The sequence below is a fragment of the Astatotilapia calliptera genome, chromosome 5 (assembly GCF_900246225.1).
Source record: "Astatotilapia calliptera chromosome 5, fAstCal1.2, whole genome shotgun sequence".
In the NCBI taxonomy this organism is placed as follows: Eukaryota; Metazoa; Chordata; class Actinopteri; order Cichliformes; family Cichlidae; genus Astatotilapia; species Astatotilapia calliptera.
This window is the reverse complement of record NC_039306.1, coordinates 15,589,217-15,606,882: the sequence shown is the minus strand read 5'-3', so window position 1 is coordinate 15,606,882 and position 17,666 is coordinate 15,589,217. Positions and strand designations below refer to the sequence as shown.

The window sequence follows — 17,666 nt, the reverse complement described above, 5'->3', positions numbered from 1 at the left end:
TCAAATTCTGGGTTGTCTCTATATGGCGATGTATTCGTTTAATATCTGCCTCTTACAGATATGGAAATCATGTGGTCATAGCATTGTGTCTGTAGGGCCTCAGATGACAGCAATCTTTCACTTCACAATATAAACAAAACTTCTCTTAACTGAATACGTATAATTAGGGTTAGACCTTCACAACCTTCCCACCACAGATGAAAATTGCTCTATTTATGAAAAGACACCACCTGTCTCTCCTGATGTGGTTGGTGTTCAGTGGGTTAAGCAAACAACTTTCACCTATTAAATGCTGAAATGCTGTGTGAAACCCAGAAGTATCTCTGGTTTATTCTTTAGCCCACCTGTATATGTCTGTGCTTTGTGTCTCCCTTTTTTCTATTCAGGTCAATTTTATTTTATTTGTATAACTCCAGTTCACAACGACAGTTGCCTCTTACAGTCATGCTTTATATTGTAAGGTAAAGACCCTACAATAATACAAAGAAGACAGAGACCCAACAATTATATAACCCCACTTGAGCAAGCACTTTGGCAAAAGTGGGAAGAAAAAAACAGTGGCAAGTTTGAATACAAAAATTTCAGCTACAATGCTCATGCTCAAACATCAAGGTAAGGAGATCTCAGAAAGCTGATCTTTTATCTGGAGTAGGAACCTTCAGGGATATACTCCAAGTAATTTTAAGTAGTGGATAATTTCTGGCAATTTCCATGTTAAACTATAAATATGATGTACTTTTAAGTGAGTGATGGCTGCATTATGTGGTGGTTTAACCTTGCCTTTTTTAATTATTCTGCATAATATTGGCGTGGATCGTACATATTCTACTATTCATTTGTCCTGTTTGAAAATGGGGTATGTCTACAAAGACATATGTATTTACATAGACAGTAAAGACTCAGTTCTTTAACTATTAAGGTAAACCTGGATAACATTACTTGAAAAGCTTCTGATAATCACTTTTATGGAGAGAATTTTATTTTATTATTATTTTTTCCTTTACATTAGATTAGGTTCGAAAGGATGGGGCTTATCCTTTAAAACAAAGCAAAAAATCACAGGAAAATTAGTCAACAATTAACTCTCGTCTAACAGTTCCTCCGTAGATGTAGTTTCCAGAAAAAGTCATTCTGGGACACAGCGGCTCTGGAGAAAACACGTGTGTGGTTGCATTAATCATAAAATATTTAGCACAGCTAGGAAGGAAAAGCATCAACGATTGGCTTCACTCTTTAACATGAAGACATATACACTATAATATGTGTTCCCTACTCTTTAATCTATAAAAAACAAAAAACAGTCTGGTTTATGGTAAATTGAAAGACATTTTTGATTTGGTACTTTCATTATTGCAGTTGGTGTCAAAAAGAGAGTGTACTGTGCACTAAAGTTTTGTCTCACATGTAGATGTAACAGTATGTGTAGTGATTAATATTGAAACTCCTATGTAAGTTATTCCAAGTAAGTACTAGCCCTGAAGGAGCGAGCCCATCAAGGACTGGCACAACTGCTGAATCATGATATTAGTGTGTACGACATGCTGCTTAAGCAACATTGAAAATTTGAAACCTCTGAGCAACAATGTTCCCTTTTTGGAAAAGTGGTGAGAAATTTAAGAAGAATATGCAAGATGTAAAGATTTTGCAACTCTGGAGAGTTAGTGTGGCAGTAATAGTTTTCTCTGTTGTGTAAGTTACCGTGTGTGTAACTTCCAGGTTATACTTGAAGTTGTGCTGGGAAATCCTATTTTTTGCTAGGGCTCCTTTTCCTAGAGGTTTGAAGAATAAAAAGCGTCAAAACGAAGCTGAAGGACTAAAACAAATTGAGCTTATCAAGTCCTGAACATACCAGTCATTCATCTGTACATTTTTTTTTTACCATCCAACATGGGGTCGTAGGCAGGCCATCACTGAGATTTATGCCTGAACTTCAAATAAAATACATTTAGTTGCTTTTACTCTTACCATTTACTAATATCTGAGCAATGTCTGAAAGTCTGAAATAAATCCTAAGAGAATCACTGGTAAATAATAAATTCATACTTGCATATCATATGCTCATATGTATTTAATGTGGAAACTGTCAGTGTCATCTTTCTACACTGCTCACTGTCCAGTGAATGAGGAGCTAATTAATTGGTCAGCTAGCCCTAATGGATTAGATTTATTTCACATTAATACAGATAATATGTACCCTAAGCAGTCCTCACAAGCCTACAAAAAGCCTACAAAACGGGCTGGGATGGTTAAGAGGTGTCAGTAATAAACTTTTCTAGAGTCATTTAGATTTACCCTGCAGATGGAGACAGATTGAGCAGCAGCAAGAGTAGCAAGTGTTTGCATCACTGTTACAGGAGCACAGCAGAGCAGATGAGTTGATGTTGTGGGGCATTGGCAGTGAGATTTAGTTATTGCAAGGGGGCATTAGATATACAGCATCTTGCATCAGGTACAGTTTGTCATGTGCCTTATGCATCAGAACAACTCGGCATGTTTTCCCTGAACTAACTCACAGGCTTTGATCCATTAAATAAAATATGCAGTAAACAGTATTATGTGTTTGCTTAAAAGCTGATGTATACAGCATATCAGCATATCATTGTATGATGGCATTCAGTAATTTATACAAACATTTATTATTACAGATAATATAGAACTGTTTGTTCATTTCCTGTCTTCTTCATTTCTTACACACAATACAGAAAAAAGTAGCATGGCGTCATAGTCTGCTCACGGTCCTTCAGTGAGGCTATTTCTCTATTACCTTTGAATGCAACCTCCCTGCACTTCATATCCAATTCTCAACATAACATATATGTGCTCAGATCAACAGAATCACTATAAAGGTTTCACAGGAACAAGCTGATCTGATTCTGGTGGCTTTTGCTGCTTTCTTCATTGGTGGATTTCACTTCACTGTGCAGGTTATTTTGAAAGGCAACTGAATAGAGTGAAGGCCACTCTACTGTGGTAAAGGAGACATATTTATCAAGGGAATATGGAAAGGAGACTTGACTATTAGTGCAAGAGGCTTTTCACCGAAAATAACACTTTCACTTAAACTTTGTTCTGGTTCCAGGTTACAACATGTAAATCCAAATGAAGAGACACACCGTTTTGTGCAGAAAAAACACAAGTAGTCAGTTTACAGTACTGCTTTTTTCTTCTTCGCAGGCTATGTCTTTTAGACTGTTTGCTTACCCCAAACAGGGATTAACCAGTCACAGTGAATGTAAACAGGCTGTTGCCTTTGTTCAAAATCAAAAGTACAATTTTAAAAAGTGCTATGTAGTGCTATGAAAAAACTTATCACGTTTTGAAATGAAAGCATACTCACTTCCAATGCTAAGGCTTAACATATTAGGATATGGTACTTAGCACATCTTAAAATATGGTAAATAAAACCTGTGCCATTAATTATCTTACAAAGACTTAAATCAAAACACAGAAGCCCTGCACACTTTAAATTAAGAGAGTATATGTTAGTCATTAATTGTTCATCCACAAGTGTGAGCACATCTATAAAAACAGACGTTTTGGCAATTTTCAGGTCTGAAGCATTCAGTGTCATGTGGAGAAATGTGACAAGTGAGGACCTAAAATGCAGGGCACAAAAGGCAGGCAAGGCTCCATGAAATTTTGATTGGGACAAAAGAAATAGCAACAGGGAGAAGGAGAGTTCAAAAAAAGCAATTCTGGGAATTGGCTGGCCATGAGGCTAAACAGAGGAGATGTAGCAGTTTTGGGGGCAGGCCAAGCCACAGAGCTAGATATAGGAGCTGAAGCCAGCAGTGAAGCTGATGCGGCCAGGGATGCAGGCTCAGGCTGAGGGCCATTGTGGACTGTGGCGAGGAATGCCTGCTTCCTCCTGGAGGAAGGACCAGGGAGTGCGCCGCTGGAAGGCCTCTCATCCTCAGACCACCGTTCCAACAAAAAGAAGCACTCGGGTGCTGGGCAGCTGGACTCCCAACAGGCTGGGCTAGTTAGGCTAACGAGGCGTAAGAAGTGAGGACCCAAAATGCCAGCGCGAAGGCAAGCAGAGTTCAGCGAATATCAAGCTGTTTCTTTAGGCTGATGGCCGGTAATCCAAAAAAGACAAAACATAAAGTTAAAAAAGGGAAAACTGAAAACTATAAACTACCAGAAAATACAGTGTGAGCTAAAAAATAAAAACACTAAAGCAAGAGGAAGAGACACTCAAAGAACTAGTGGGAGGACATACAGAAGGACAGTTGGGGAAGTGAACACAGCTGGGGAGAACGAGACACAGGAAACGACTGAAAGTACAAGACTGGACAAGTATGGCTTATTTGAAAGTGTTGTTGGAAGAAAGTCTCCTCTCTCTGAACAAAATATGGCAGCACAAATTAGGAAAACAGGTTAGAGATGTTTAGCCATGCTGCACAGCAACATATTTGGTGGATCACGAAGAAATCTCAACAGAAACACCTCATACCAATGATCAAGGACAGCTGTGGAGGGTGGTAAATTGCTGCTTCTTATATAGCGCTTTTCTACTCATACCACTCTTTATACAGCTTGCATGATTCACACATTCAAAGCTGAAGTGCTTCCTACCTAACATTCACACACATTCATAATCCAAAGTATGCATCGGAGAGCAATTTAGGATACCTGGCATGCAGACTGGAGTACCCAGGGATTGAACCATAAAACTAAATGACTAGTAGATAACCTGCTCTGCCTCTTGAGCTATAGCCACTAGATAATTACAGCCACCCTTTGGGATTGTTTCTAGCCACAGGACCTGTCACGTTGCAACCATTAAGTCAACCACAGAGTTTTCTGTGTACCAAAGTATTTTAAAGGCATATGTGAGGCTATCTGTCCAAGGTTTTCTGGCACTGGGTCATGCAACAGGACGATGATCCCAAGCAGTAGATCTACAATAGAATGGCTAAATAAAAAAAGAATTAGTCATGTTGTAGTGGTTCAGTCAAAGTCCAGGTCTCAACTAAATTGAAATGCTGTGGTGGGATCTCTGCAATGCCTAATGAACTGAAGCAACCTTGTAAAGAAGAGTGGGCCACAATTCCTCCAAAACTTTGAGACTGATAAAGTCATACAGAATGATTACTTCAAGTTACTTCTACTGAAGGTGTATCTGCAAGCTGCTGATGGGGTACACTTAGTTTTTAACACACTGCTTCTGCATTTTGGCTTAATTCGTTTTTATTACATAAATAAGGGCACAGTCTAATGTGTCATGTTCTTCTTCATCTGAGAAGTGTATTTACCTAATTTCAAGTCTGGCTAAGGACCTTTTTTTTTTTTATTATATCCTAATATGTACTAAAGAGTGTGATTTTTTTTCCACCTGAGCTAGTTTGTTAGAACAGGGTGAGTGGTTTGATGTTAATTTAGCAGGTAACCAGTTACACATGTGAATAAATGATTAGATACGGCTACAAAATGTTTTAGGATTTTTTTTGTTTACTATTTTGCCCTGTTGATTGATTCCACAGACTAATGTTTATTCTCTGTTCCAATAAAGTAGTTTGATTAAGATTTGCTGAGGAAATTTGGTTTAATGTTCTATAATAGATCTACTGTAAAAGGATGCATAAAAGCTATTAAACTATTATAATTTAATATGAAATTATGGAAGACATTATTATTGGTGTCCCTTTTATAAACATATTTTTTAATGCAATAACAATATAATAATTGTCAGCTGAATTATGCTAATAGAAACCCTAGGTTGGGTACAGTGTGTATGTATACTGTAAAGATTTACATATTGCAAAGTGTCTTGTTTGGAGGTTAATGAATGGAGCTGACTTCTGTTTTATTAGGTTAAAAAACAAAACAGTAGGCTATTTATTTCATTTTTTACCATTACTGTATTGTTTTACTGCTACTGTTAAATTAGATTAGTCTGTCTGATGCTGTCCTCAACTCCACTGAGCTAACTGAAATCCAGATAAATGGGTGAGGGCGTGCAGATTTTAGAGTAGGAACACTAAAATAAAAGCATTTTAGACAACAGCTAACAGTAGTGTCCTGTAAAGCTTGTACAGCAAAAAAAAAAAAAGCTATTGTTGTGGATTATAGCCCATGCACTGTTAAATTAGAGTTTTGTGCTCTGCCAGTACTTTTTTGTCACTAAACCAAAACATTTGATATTGTGCTCATCCTGGTGGAATGATACATTATTTTACTGGAAATGACACGTGGTTTCGTCACGGTCTGACACTGAGTTGTTGGGACAAATCAAAAGAGATTTTTTTAAGAGCAAAATCAAGTGCTCATAGCTGTCCAATTACCAAAAACTTTAAGGATTTGCATGTTAATTTGAGGGTAACACTCAATGGGATTAACAGCACTCAGACTGAATGGCCGCTGATTTTGGTGCTCTCAAACTGTGAAATAAGGACCGTTATGCTGTTAGCAAGTTGAATATCTGCAGTAAGCGTGTTTGAGTGTAGGATTAAGAGCGATCTTGCTTTATATTGCTCTCGCTCTGCGAATAGAATACATGGCATCCACATCTTGCAGGCTAGGTCATGCATAACTTGCCTTTGTGTCTGTGTTTTTGAGCTTCTTTATTTCACTCTTTCACTACCAGCGCTGAAATGTTTAAGAGTTCACTGTCACTATCACCATGGTAACTGTCATTTCTGTGAAACATGCAGCTGCCTTCTATTCAAGCATCATTGTTGATTGACAATGTGTGTGTGTGTGTGTGTGTGTGTGTGTGTGTGTGTGTGTGTGTGTGTGTGTGTGTGTGTGTGTGTGTGTGTGTGTGTGTGTGTGTGTTGTTGTGTGCATTTCTGTAAGGGAGTTATGTGTGGGTCTTTTGCTGCCTACATCTATCTTTGCGTTTCAAATCAGTGTTTCACTCGCTTTTAACTTTTCCTTCTGTTCTGATGTGTGCGGAGTACTTCATGATGTTCTCTGATTTGGTAATAAATAAATCATTGTAGAATGGCACACTGTGTGAACTGCATTCTATTAGACAATATAGCAGCGAAATATCTCTGAACGATGTAATAACCTTGCCTCTTTGTTTTGTTTTTGTTTTTGATGAGAGAAGTTCTTAAGGTGTTATTTTTATGCATTTCATAGACAGAAGGAACAGGTGAAGCTTCACCACACATTGCATTAATTACCCTTAACTGTCCTGTAAAATCATCAGTCTACACCCATACCCACTGATTAATCTTTTAATTCCCTGTGAATGTTTTAAATGCTTTGTAGTTCACGTTACACTGTTATTTCTGATGAGAACAGCTTTCTTTGGTGTATCAAACCAGACTGTATACTGTTTCTATTTATATAACCACCATGGACCAGTCAGAGTTTAAATATAGATGCTGAGTCTGGATTCTCTTCTTCATCTGAAATGCATGAATAATTGAGAGGGAGAGGCGATGAGGTGGGATTCATTCAGGAGATGGATGGGGCAAGCATAGATTTCCTACCTACTTTAGTGGTTTACTGAATTGGGTTCTGGTGCACTTTGTGCATGTAAGCACTGCATGAGTTGGGGAAAAGTTTGCTGAAGATCCCAAAAATGGCCTGTTTCAGACTTTTCTATTCCCTCAAAGCACATATTTTTAAAAGGCGAAATTATAAAACGGAGAAATAAATACAAGCTCATCACATATACAACCACTCAAAAGTTTGGGGTTGCTCAACAATGATGAGGATTAATGAAATCTTTCACCATCTATAATTTATATGCATACTGTTGTATGGCTTTTTGGGGTATTTCCCACTTAGATAAGTTGTCGTGTACTGCAAATGAGCCTTTCTTAGTCTGAGAATATGCTGATAAATTTCTGAAGAAAGTGCTTTATTTGAAGAGGATTAAGACATTGTAATCAAACATTGGCAAGCTGTGGACCCATTAATAGCCAAATGTATGTGTCTTTAATCAACAGCACAGTTTTTAGCTGTGCTATCATATTAGGTATCAACATTAGGTAACAAGATGCACCACTGGACAAATGGCTGCTTTTATGGTTGCTTATGTAAATATTTTATTAAAAACTATAAATGATGAATGAAAATGATGAATTTCCATTTATAGCATTTCTTAACTTATCTACTAAAAACAACTGTGCTTTTCTTTCAAAAACAAAAGGTTTTTTTGAGTGGTATAGTATAAAGGCGCACAACTGCTATTAAACATAGAGAATCACATAATTACATTCCTACATCTAATCTCGAATCAGTTCAAAAAGGTTACAGTTTGAGCATGAGATGTGATTTCACTACATTTTTTAAAATTAAGTGGTCTGAAGGAAAAATAAATCGCGTGCATGTGATATCCAAACATTCAATAATGTGCTATTCACCTTTGCCTCACTAAGCCACATACAAGAAGGCTAAGAGTACAGTAGAATGAATGTCACGGAAGCAAGGTCACGATACTGGCAGGATCTCCCACGAAGGGCCATGAGATATAAGTTATTCATTTTGGCAAGATGTGGGAGGTTAAGATAAATGAGGCTGTGCTGTTCAAAGTTAAGAAGCGATGTCTGCTGGGGAGACTACAGCTGAGCCACTGCAAATTGTGTGTGCGTATTTCAAGCTATCATGCTGGGGGAAAATGTGGAAGACACAGTCTCCTCCCGTCTCCATGGAAACCCCATCTCTTTCACAGGCAGCGAGGAGGCAGAGCCATTCTATTCGAAACAGGAGTGTGAATTATTCCACATTATTTAGCGCTCACATTATTACTCACATACTACTGACCACTGATAATAACATCCTGAAGAAAACGAAGAACGATGGCTTGGTTTTATGATTCCTGTTCATCCAGTCAAATAGTAGAAGACCTAGCATGTGGCACGTGGTGCAAACATCTGCAAGTAAAGGTGGTGTCTGGCACACTCATGTCTGTTTCCTTTTTAAATAATGATGGGGGCTTTTAGTTTTATTTAAATATTGAGCCACAGTGCCATAGAAAAATATTAACCAACTGCCTATGCTACTGCAGTTGAAGCTCTGCTAAAACGCAAAAAGCGATGTGACACAAATACCAGAGAAACCTGGACACAGAATAGAGACAGAAGCAGATGGTTTAAAGCTTGGTGAGCTCTCAGAAAGGTACAAATCAGGGACAGAGGGAAAGAGAGAGGAAGAGACAGAGAAGGAGACTCTGTCAGACTTGCTTTTCACAAGCAGGTCCACGTAGCCACCTCCTGTCGAGCTTCAAGGGGGTTGTCATGGTGACAGTGGCTGGCAGTCAAGGCTGGGAGAGTGTTGCATGGTTTCCCAGTGGCCTCCAATGTGGCTCATGGGATGATGGGAAAGCAAGTCAGTTGTGAGTGGATCTTAGTGAGCAAGCAAGACCTGAATTTACTCAGCCAAAAATAGAGCCCGCTCACCTACGCTTCAGACCATGCTTGTTCAGGTGTTTAAGTTTAAGGAGAGCGTGTCATTATAATGTAGGTCTAACGTGTTTCCCTGGGTGAGTGCTGGCAAAGGTAACAGACAGGGATGCTGGGACTCACAGGCACACTGTTAAAGCAGAAGAGTCTGTTGCTCCTGTTGCTGCTAATGAGACAAGGTGCCAGCCAGAGCACTGGGAGTCAGGGAGTTCCTTAACTGTCACTTGGGATGCCACCAGACTTAGTGCGGAGTGAGAATACTAACCTGAATTCAGTTGCGTTTAACAGTAATACTATTAATGCAGTAATACATTTCCTCTGCATAATTGCATAGGAGCACCTTTGTAGTAAGAACACAGCTGGAAAGTATGCTTAACTCTTTCTCCCATAAAGATGAAATTTAATGACCTCTCATGTACCTTTGATGAAAAGTTTTGAAACCTCACTAATTTCTGACACACACCCAGTAAATTTGTTTCTGGAAGCAGACCTGAACTGCTCAATTCAGAAAAGACAAACAACAGTTCCTCCTATTTGGTGTCCAAGGGAAAAAGAGTTAAAGAACACAGTTTAACCTTTTTATATATCCTGTAAACAGACTTGTTGGGGTTGGGTAGGTTTCATTTCCAGTTGCTCTATAAAAAGCTTTACTCCACCTGTTTGAAACCTCTTGATACTTTAGTTTCAGGCAATGAGGGAATTGGAAATACAGTAATTTAAAATCATGAATAACAACCTGTTTTTTGTAGCTGTTCATATTCTCTAAGGAAAAAAAGAGGTATGAAATAAAACTACAGTTTTAGAGAATTACTATAACTGTAATTTCAATGTTGCCATGGTTTGTTTCCAGAGCTTTACACATATATATGTATATATATACACATATATATGTGTAAAGTTCAAGGTTCTCTCCTTGCTGTATGAGAACTGGGTTGATAGATGAATGAGCCTGACCCTGGCAAAGCCAATGCAGCGCAAAGAAATGAATCACAGCTGCTGCGACACAGCCAGCATAAAAGCAGGCTGTTGTATCTGAAAGAGAGTGGGTAGTGAAGCACGCCCAGGTACAAGCACAAGAAGATGGGCAAAAATAATTTGACAAGGAGTTTGCCCTGTTTCGAGTCCCAAGTGCTAAGGATAGTGTATGAGACAGTATTCCCTCTGCAGAGAATTCCATTTATAAAAACTTACTCTTTTGGATGACATTTGAGGGCATCCTTCATACCAGTTATGTCCAGGACTTCTTTTTCAAGCACACTAATGAGGGCTGGTGTCACCTTGTCCAAAAAGATGGTGTTGCTGCAGACTATTGTGTCTGCACAAGTGTGCCATGAGGGACCAGTGTGATCTGGCTTTGTTTAGTGTCACGGTGGGATTTCCTGTCACTCTGCACTTGCTCACATGTAGTCTTCTCCTCTCCTCTAGATATTAATATCTCCCTCCCTTTGTCCTTTATCCCCTTTATTAGACCATGGCGCATTCATCGGTAGTTGCTGTCATTTTTTATTTTGGTTAATATAATGAAATCAATTATACAGTATCCACCACAGAAAAATTGCAGGGTAGGATCTCGGGTGTGGCTGCTATTTACATCCGTTTTGTCATGTGGACAACTGAGAGTCTAAAAATAGTCGGTTATGTTTGAGCTCCATTTAACATTTTCCTAACATGCATATGCTTGCGGTCTCTTTTTTCTAGTAAGCTGAAAGGTTTTATCACAGATTTGGGGTTCAGTAATCTTATGAAATTAGCACCCCATGACACTGAACAATTTAAGGAAGTAAGAGATAAAGACAAGTCAGGCAGGGATAGAGAGCGAGCACAGTTTGTAGAGGCAAGGCCATCAGGGACAGAGGCTACTGGGAAATGTTCAGGGTTTCCTAGTGGAACTTAACCTCATAACCATAAGACAGCAGCACCAGTGTGCCTTCATTAGCGACCTTTTTATAGCTTCTCAATCTATTACCTTCTGCCCGTTTTTGTCCTCCTGTTTCTGTATCTTTCCTGACTCGTTACGATTCTACTGTATCGAGTAATAAGTGGGCGAACTTTAATATGTTGTGTTATACTTGTAACACACCCTGTTACAAGTATAACATGTCGAAGTTTTCTCTTTAACGGCATCGTGTTTTTTCACTGCATCATCTCCACCCCTTTACTTTCGTGCTGGCTTTGTCAGCTCCACCCTCACTCTCCAGTCCCAGCACCTCTCTTCTCTTCAAGTGTTTGATTCAAACAGATTTCCTCCAGGGCAGGAGGGAGAGGAGCACAGAGGGAAGAAAATAAACAGATAGGGTCATTATTCATGTCTGCCACGATGCTATGGCAACAGTCTCCTCCTGCTCTGATTGGTCGTAGATAAGGTTGTTTTTTGAGCCGTCACTTTTACTCTTGGGAGTCCGAATTGTTAGACCATGTCAAGGCCCTCGCTGTCAATCATTGCTGTCAGTCACCTTCTAACAACCTTTGTTTTGTTAAAACCCTTCCTTTTTTTGCCTGTAAGTTGTGATTTCTTCTAGATGATTTATACAAAAAACAATATATCAAGTGCTCCATGTGAGGCTTTGGTTCTTTTGTTGATGCATGTATTACCCGCAGATTCAGTTTATCACTGAGGTTTTGATCAAGGAAGGAAGTCACAGTGAAATATTTCACTTTTTACTGTTAGCTATGTTAAACTGCTGGACTGAATAGTATATCTCACCCCCTATGCGGCATTTTGGTCCAACACTGCACTCATTTTTGGAGTATTTTAACTATCCTATGATTGATTTCATCATATAACATCCTAACCTCTTTTGTGTGGGCTATTGCCAAAACAGGCTCAGTGTTCTAGCTGCAGCCTCCTACTCATCCTCCAAGTTGTGCTGTTTGGAGCTGGAGTCATTTAGGGTTAATATAACAAATGCGGACTGAAGTTCATGAAGTAAGGAACTAAAGGAATCAGATGTAACATTACATTCATCTTGAAGCCTCAAATCATTTAATATAGTAATAGACAAAGATGTAAGTCATCAGTAAACAGTATGTGATACAGTCCTGTGCAAAAGTCCTGAGCCACACCTTAATTTTTCATATTTTGCCCAGGAAAGTAGGAAATTGGTTTAGCAATTTATTGAAATGTTTATGTTTTATTGCAATGGCAGTGTGTTTTGGAACCTTTTTTTTTTTTTTGCATATTTTCTGTTTGCCGAGTCTTTGATTTATGATTATAGCCAGCAGATTATTTATTACCAGTTATCGGGCCTGGGAATATTTTGGAGGAAGCATGTCAGCTGCAAACTAGCTTGCAGGTTACCAGGGTAAAGGAGCTGGTGATTTCATGGTCTCCCCATGTTTGTGTGGGTCATTGTTTGTGTTCTCACAGGGCACTCCAGCTTCCACCCACATTCCAAAAACACCCAGTTAGTGGGGTCGGGTTACTTGGTGATTCTAAACTGTCCATAGGTGCAAAAGGATGTCTGTCTGAGTTACCCCACCTCTTGCCCTGTGGCAGCTGGGATAAGCTCCACACCATGGATGGATGGTCTGGCTCCTTGGAAGCAAAATATAAAGAAATGAGGATTGGCTGAAGACCTCTGCACAGTACTGTATATAGTATGTGACATTTTGTATCAGTCACTGTAAACTAAAAAAAAGCAGCATACAGTATATTAGTTTATGATAAATACACAAAATATACACCACTGGATTATGTTGACTCTGTGATTCATCCTCACTCAAGTCAGACAGGGACAGGAGCCCCTCTCTTTTACCTCAGCATTAAGATCACGAGAGACCTGCTGGATTTGTTCCCTTTATTCCCAGTTATAAAGGAAAGCTGGAGAGTTTTTTAAGCTGTTATCACTGAAATGCACACAGGGATAGTCAGTGTCTGACTTGGATATTTTTTTTTATAACAGGTATGAAGTAGAACCATAAAAAAGAATGAGTATATTTTACACATATTCTAAGTCAGTGGTTTTCAAAGTGTTTTGCCTTAGGCAACCAAAGTGTGAGCCAAAATTTCAAAGCATATTTATTTATATCTGTAAAAGATAGCCTCTGTAATTAGATCTTCGTTTGAATTTTATTTTGGATAGTCTATTTGCAGCTTCTAAAACTAGCTTACCACCAGCAATTATACATGTACTGAGTTGCAAAGACCTTGTTAGACACTTTCACATAATCCAGGTCTTTCTGCTTCTGGTTCAGAATAGGTTATCTTCTGCGGAAGGCCAAGTTTCTTTTACAAACGTTTACATGCACCCATTTAGCTTGTTGCATCAAAAACTAAAGCATTAAGATAAGATAAGATAAGATAAGATAAGATAAGATAAGATAAGATAAGATAAGATAAGATAAGATAAGATAAGATAAGATAAGATAAGATAAGATAAGATAAGATAAGATAGAACTTTATTAATCCCTCGGGTGGGTTCCTCTGGGAAATTCGACTTCCAAAAAGCACAGCAACGACCGAAGTTACAGTTACAGAATTGTTATATATATATATATATATATATATATATATATATATATATATATATATATATATATATATATATATATATATATATATATATATATACACACACACACACACACATATATATAAATACAGAGACAAATATAAATAAAATATACAAAGGGGATAAATAGAATAAATAGGAATAAAAAATAAAAATACAAGTGAATTGCACATTTCAAGTATTGAGTCTATTGCACTGTTGACTATTTACAAAAAGTATTGCACAAGGTATTGTACAGTGAGGTGAAGAGGCACTACAGCTTAGTTGTTCCCCCCTCCTTTGTCCTCCTGTTTCCCCTCCCTCTCCCCTCCAGAGAGGAGTTAAACAGTTTGATGGCGTGTGGGACAAAGGAGTTTTTAAGTCTGTTAGTTCTTGTCTTGGGGAGAAGCAACCTGTCACTGAACAGACTCTTCTGATTGTTTATGGCCGTGTGCAGAGGATGCCCAGCATTGTTCATAATGTCCATCAGTTTCTTTAATGTCCTTTTCTCCGCCACTGTCACCAGAGTGTCCAGCTTCATGCCGACCACAGAGCCAGCCCTCCTGATCAGTTTCTCCAGCCTGGATGAGTCCCTCTTTGCTGTGCTGCTCCCCCAGCACACCACAGCATAGAAAAGTACTCCAGCAACCACCGACTGGTAAAACATCCTCAGGAGCTTCCTGCAGATGTTAAAAGACCTCAGCCTCCTGAGGAAGTACAGTCGGCTTTGGGCTTTTTTATACAGGTGCTCTGTGTTGCATGACCAGTCCAGTTTATTGTCCACCCACAGCCCGAGGTACTTGTACTTGTTGACCACCTCCACCTCCTCCCCCTCTATCTGAACTGGCAGTGGACCTTCTCTGGACCTCCCGAAGTCCACAACCAGTTCCTTAGTCTTTGAGGTGTTGAGTTGCAGGTGGTTTGTGTGACTCCATGCGACAAAGTTCCTCACCAGACTTCTGTACTCCTCTTCCTGATCATCCCAGATACACCCCATGATGGCCGTGTCATCTGCAAACTTCTGAATGTGGCATAATTCAGAGTTGTAGCAGAAGTCAGAGGTGTACAGGGTGAAGAGAAGAGGGGACAGCACAGTTCCCTGTGGTGCTCCTGTGCTGCTGACCACAGTGTCAGACGTGATGTCCTTCAGCCTGACGTACTGTGGTCTGTCGGTGAGGTAGTCGGAGATCCAAGCCACCAGGCAGGGGTCCACCTCCATCCTGTTCAGTTTTTCCTGAAGCATACAGGGCCGGATGGTATTAAAGGCACTGGAAAAGTCAAGAAACAGGATCCTGACCGTGCCTTTTCCCTCATCCAGGTGTGAGTGGGCTCTGTGTAGGAGGTACAGGATGGCATCCTCCACTCCGACACCCGCCTTGTATGCAAACTGTAGTGGGTCCTGGGCATGTTGTACCTGTGGTCGGAGGAAGTTGAGGAAGAGCCGCTCTAGAGTCTTCATAAGATGTGACGTCAGTGCCACCGGTCGGAAGTCATTCAGCTCATTGGGCCGGTTCCTTTTAGGCAAAAATATTCATCTACAGTCCTGTTTTATTTCCTGTGCCTCTCACTTGACACCATAGCTTTGTTACAGATCAGCTGGTAAGCTATGCAGCTGCCGTTTTGGTATAGTTTCCTCAGCTTCACTGTTTGCCCTTAAGAGAAAAATGTCAGACACAAATAATCGTGTTATCATCATACAAATGGGCATATTAATGTTATCATTTTATAATTAGCCATAGCTGTTAGCCACTATCTTGTGACAATAACCAAACAAACAGCTAATGTAGATAACTGATTATAGCTAAATGGTTATGTCAATGTGTGCACTGGCCAGGTTAATGCTTATGGTAATTAATACTTAAATTTTGTTGAAACAGGAGTTTTACTGACCTCACAAAATGTTCCATAAAGGCTAAGGTGTCCGTGTTCATCAAGTTTGTTCTGCTGCTCTTCACGTGTTCAGCTGCTAGTGAGGGGAGGGGCGGTGTGTCTGTCTGTCTGTGTGTAAATGTGTGTGCGCTGAAGGAAGTGAAGATGACACTGTTGCAAAAGAGTTTCTAATCTGACAGTAATTTTTAGAATCCATTGGTAGTAGATTATAATTTGTGACAAATCTTTTAGGTTTTTTATGCTGATACATTATTGAAAACCCAAAAACAACGGCCACTGTGTGTGTCAAATGGTACTATAAGTATCAGTTCTGGTGACAACCCTAATCAGACTAAACACTGTTGAATCAATGGTCAATATGTGATCTGCCATTTTTGTTTGACTGCATTAAAGGCGATTTAAGGCAACAGGAAGTTTCCAATGCTATTTACACTATCTACTGTTACTATCATTTTTTTCCTAACATTTAAAAAAATTATTGAAATTCTGTGCTGCTAAATTTTCCAGTTAAAACATCCTTGTAATGGTCAGGTGTTGAGGACAAGTATCTTTCAGCCAGAGAAAAGAACGACAAATAGTGAACTCAGCTGTTTTTCTTCTTCAAAAGGTATAATTTGCCCAGAACTCATTGAACTCATATGCTCTTAAACCTTCTTTTATCAATGTGTTTATTTCCTGTTTTTATGCTTGTCTTTTTTGCTCTGTACAGTATCCTTGGGTGTTTTGAAAGGCGCTTTTAAATAAATTGTATTACTATTATTATTAAAAGTTTTTCTTTTTAGACTAGTTAACAACTAAAGTTCTTTGTGCAACAGATAAATTTAGACATCTGTCTAACTTAGTAGGAAATGAGGTAAAAAAGAGAAAAACTCTTTGCTTTATTTACATCATAGTCCATCTGTCTTTGTTTATCTAACCCCGATATTATTTTTCGGCACAGTGTTCCTTATTAGACCATTTCGGGAGCTACTGTTCCACATGACAGCTCGAGGACTAAAATTTTAAAGTGTCATACTAAATCAAATCAAACCTCAAGATTTCATTCAAGTGATTTTTGCAAACTAACCTTTAATATGAGGCATAACTAAGTTTTTTGTCTTCTACAAAGTTAGATGTAAAATCATTCTAGCTATTTTTGTTTTGTGTGTGTGTGTGTGTGTGTGTGTGTGTGTGTGTGTGTGTGTGTGTGTGTGTGTGTGTGTGTGTGTGTGTGTGTGTGTGTGTGTGTGTGTGTGTGAGAGCTGGACTTGATGGTATATCGCAAGCTGGATGGCACTGCAACATTTTCTCAAGTATTTTTCATACAATATTACGCAGTCATTTACTCAGATCAAACAAACTCAAGAATAACATTCTTCAAAGCAAACGCAACCATTTTTTTGTTTACACAATGAATCCTGGTTGATGGGGGTGCTGTCAGTGCTCAGAGAGGTGTAGTCTGCCACCACGTACGTGCTTGTTAGCATGATTGGTGGAGAGTGGGTGGGGTAGCGTGTGTGTGTGGGTCAGGGTGCTGTTTTTTGACAGACTTCCCAGTTCTGTGTACTGCGTAAAGTGAATCATCAGCATCATCAAGTGCAGTAGATTCTGGGGACATTCTGCTCCTATGTGGTTATTGCAGGTTCATTTTCATTACATGATGGTGTCAAGTGACGGCGAGTGAGAGGTCTCTCCTCAGTAATTCTAGAGAGACCATAATGGGAGAAAACAGTGTAAAACTACATGTGGATTATGTTTTACCTTTATCCTACTTTTAAATAGAGAGCACCGAAGCCTTTCAATTAGTCACTGATTTCGTGGCTAGCAAGTAGGTTCAGCACTCTGTGATAATGGTAGGCTCATCTTAATTATCTTAACATGACAATTTCAGCGCAGGGGTAAGTGCTCAAGAGCCCATTTGAGCTCTCGAGGGCTCTGTCCAACC

At 39.2% G+C, this 17,666-nt stretch overlaps 1 protein-coding gene across 2 annotated transcripts in view; it reads left to right on the top strand.

Moving 5' to 3' along the window:
* kcnb1 (potassium voltage-gated channel, Shab-related subfamily, member 1) overlaps nucleotides 1–17,666 on the top strand; it is a 35,339-nt gene that overhangs the window by 12,192 nt on the left and 5,481 nt on the right. The gene's annotated exons all lie outside the window — the stretch shown is intronic.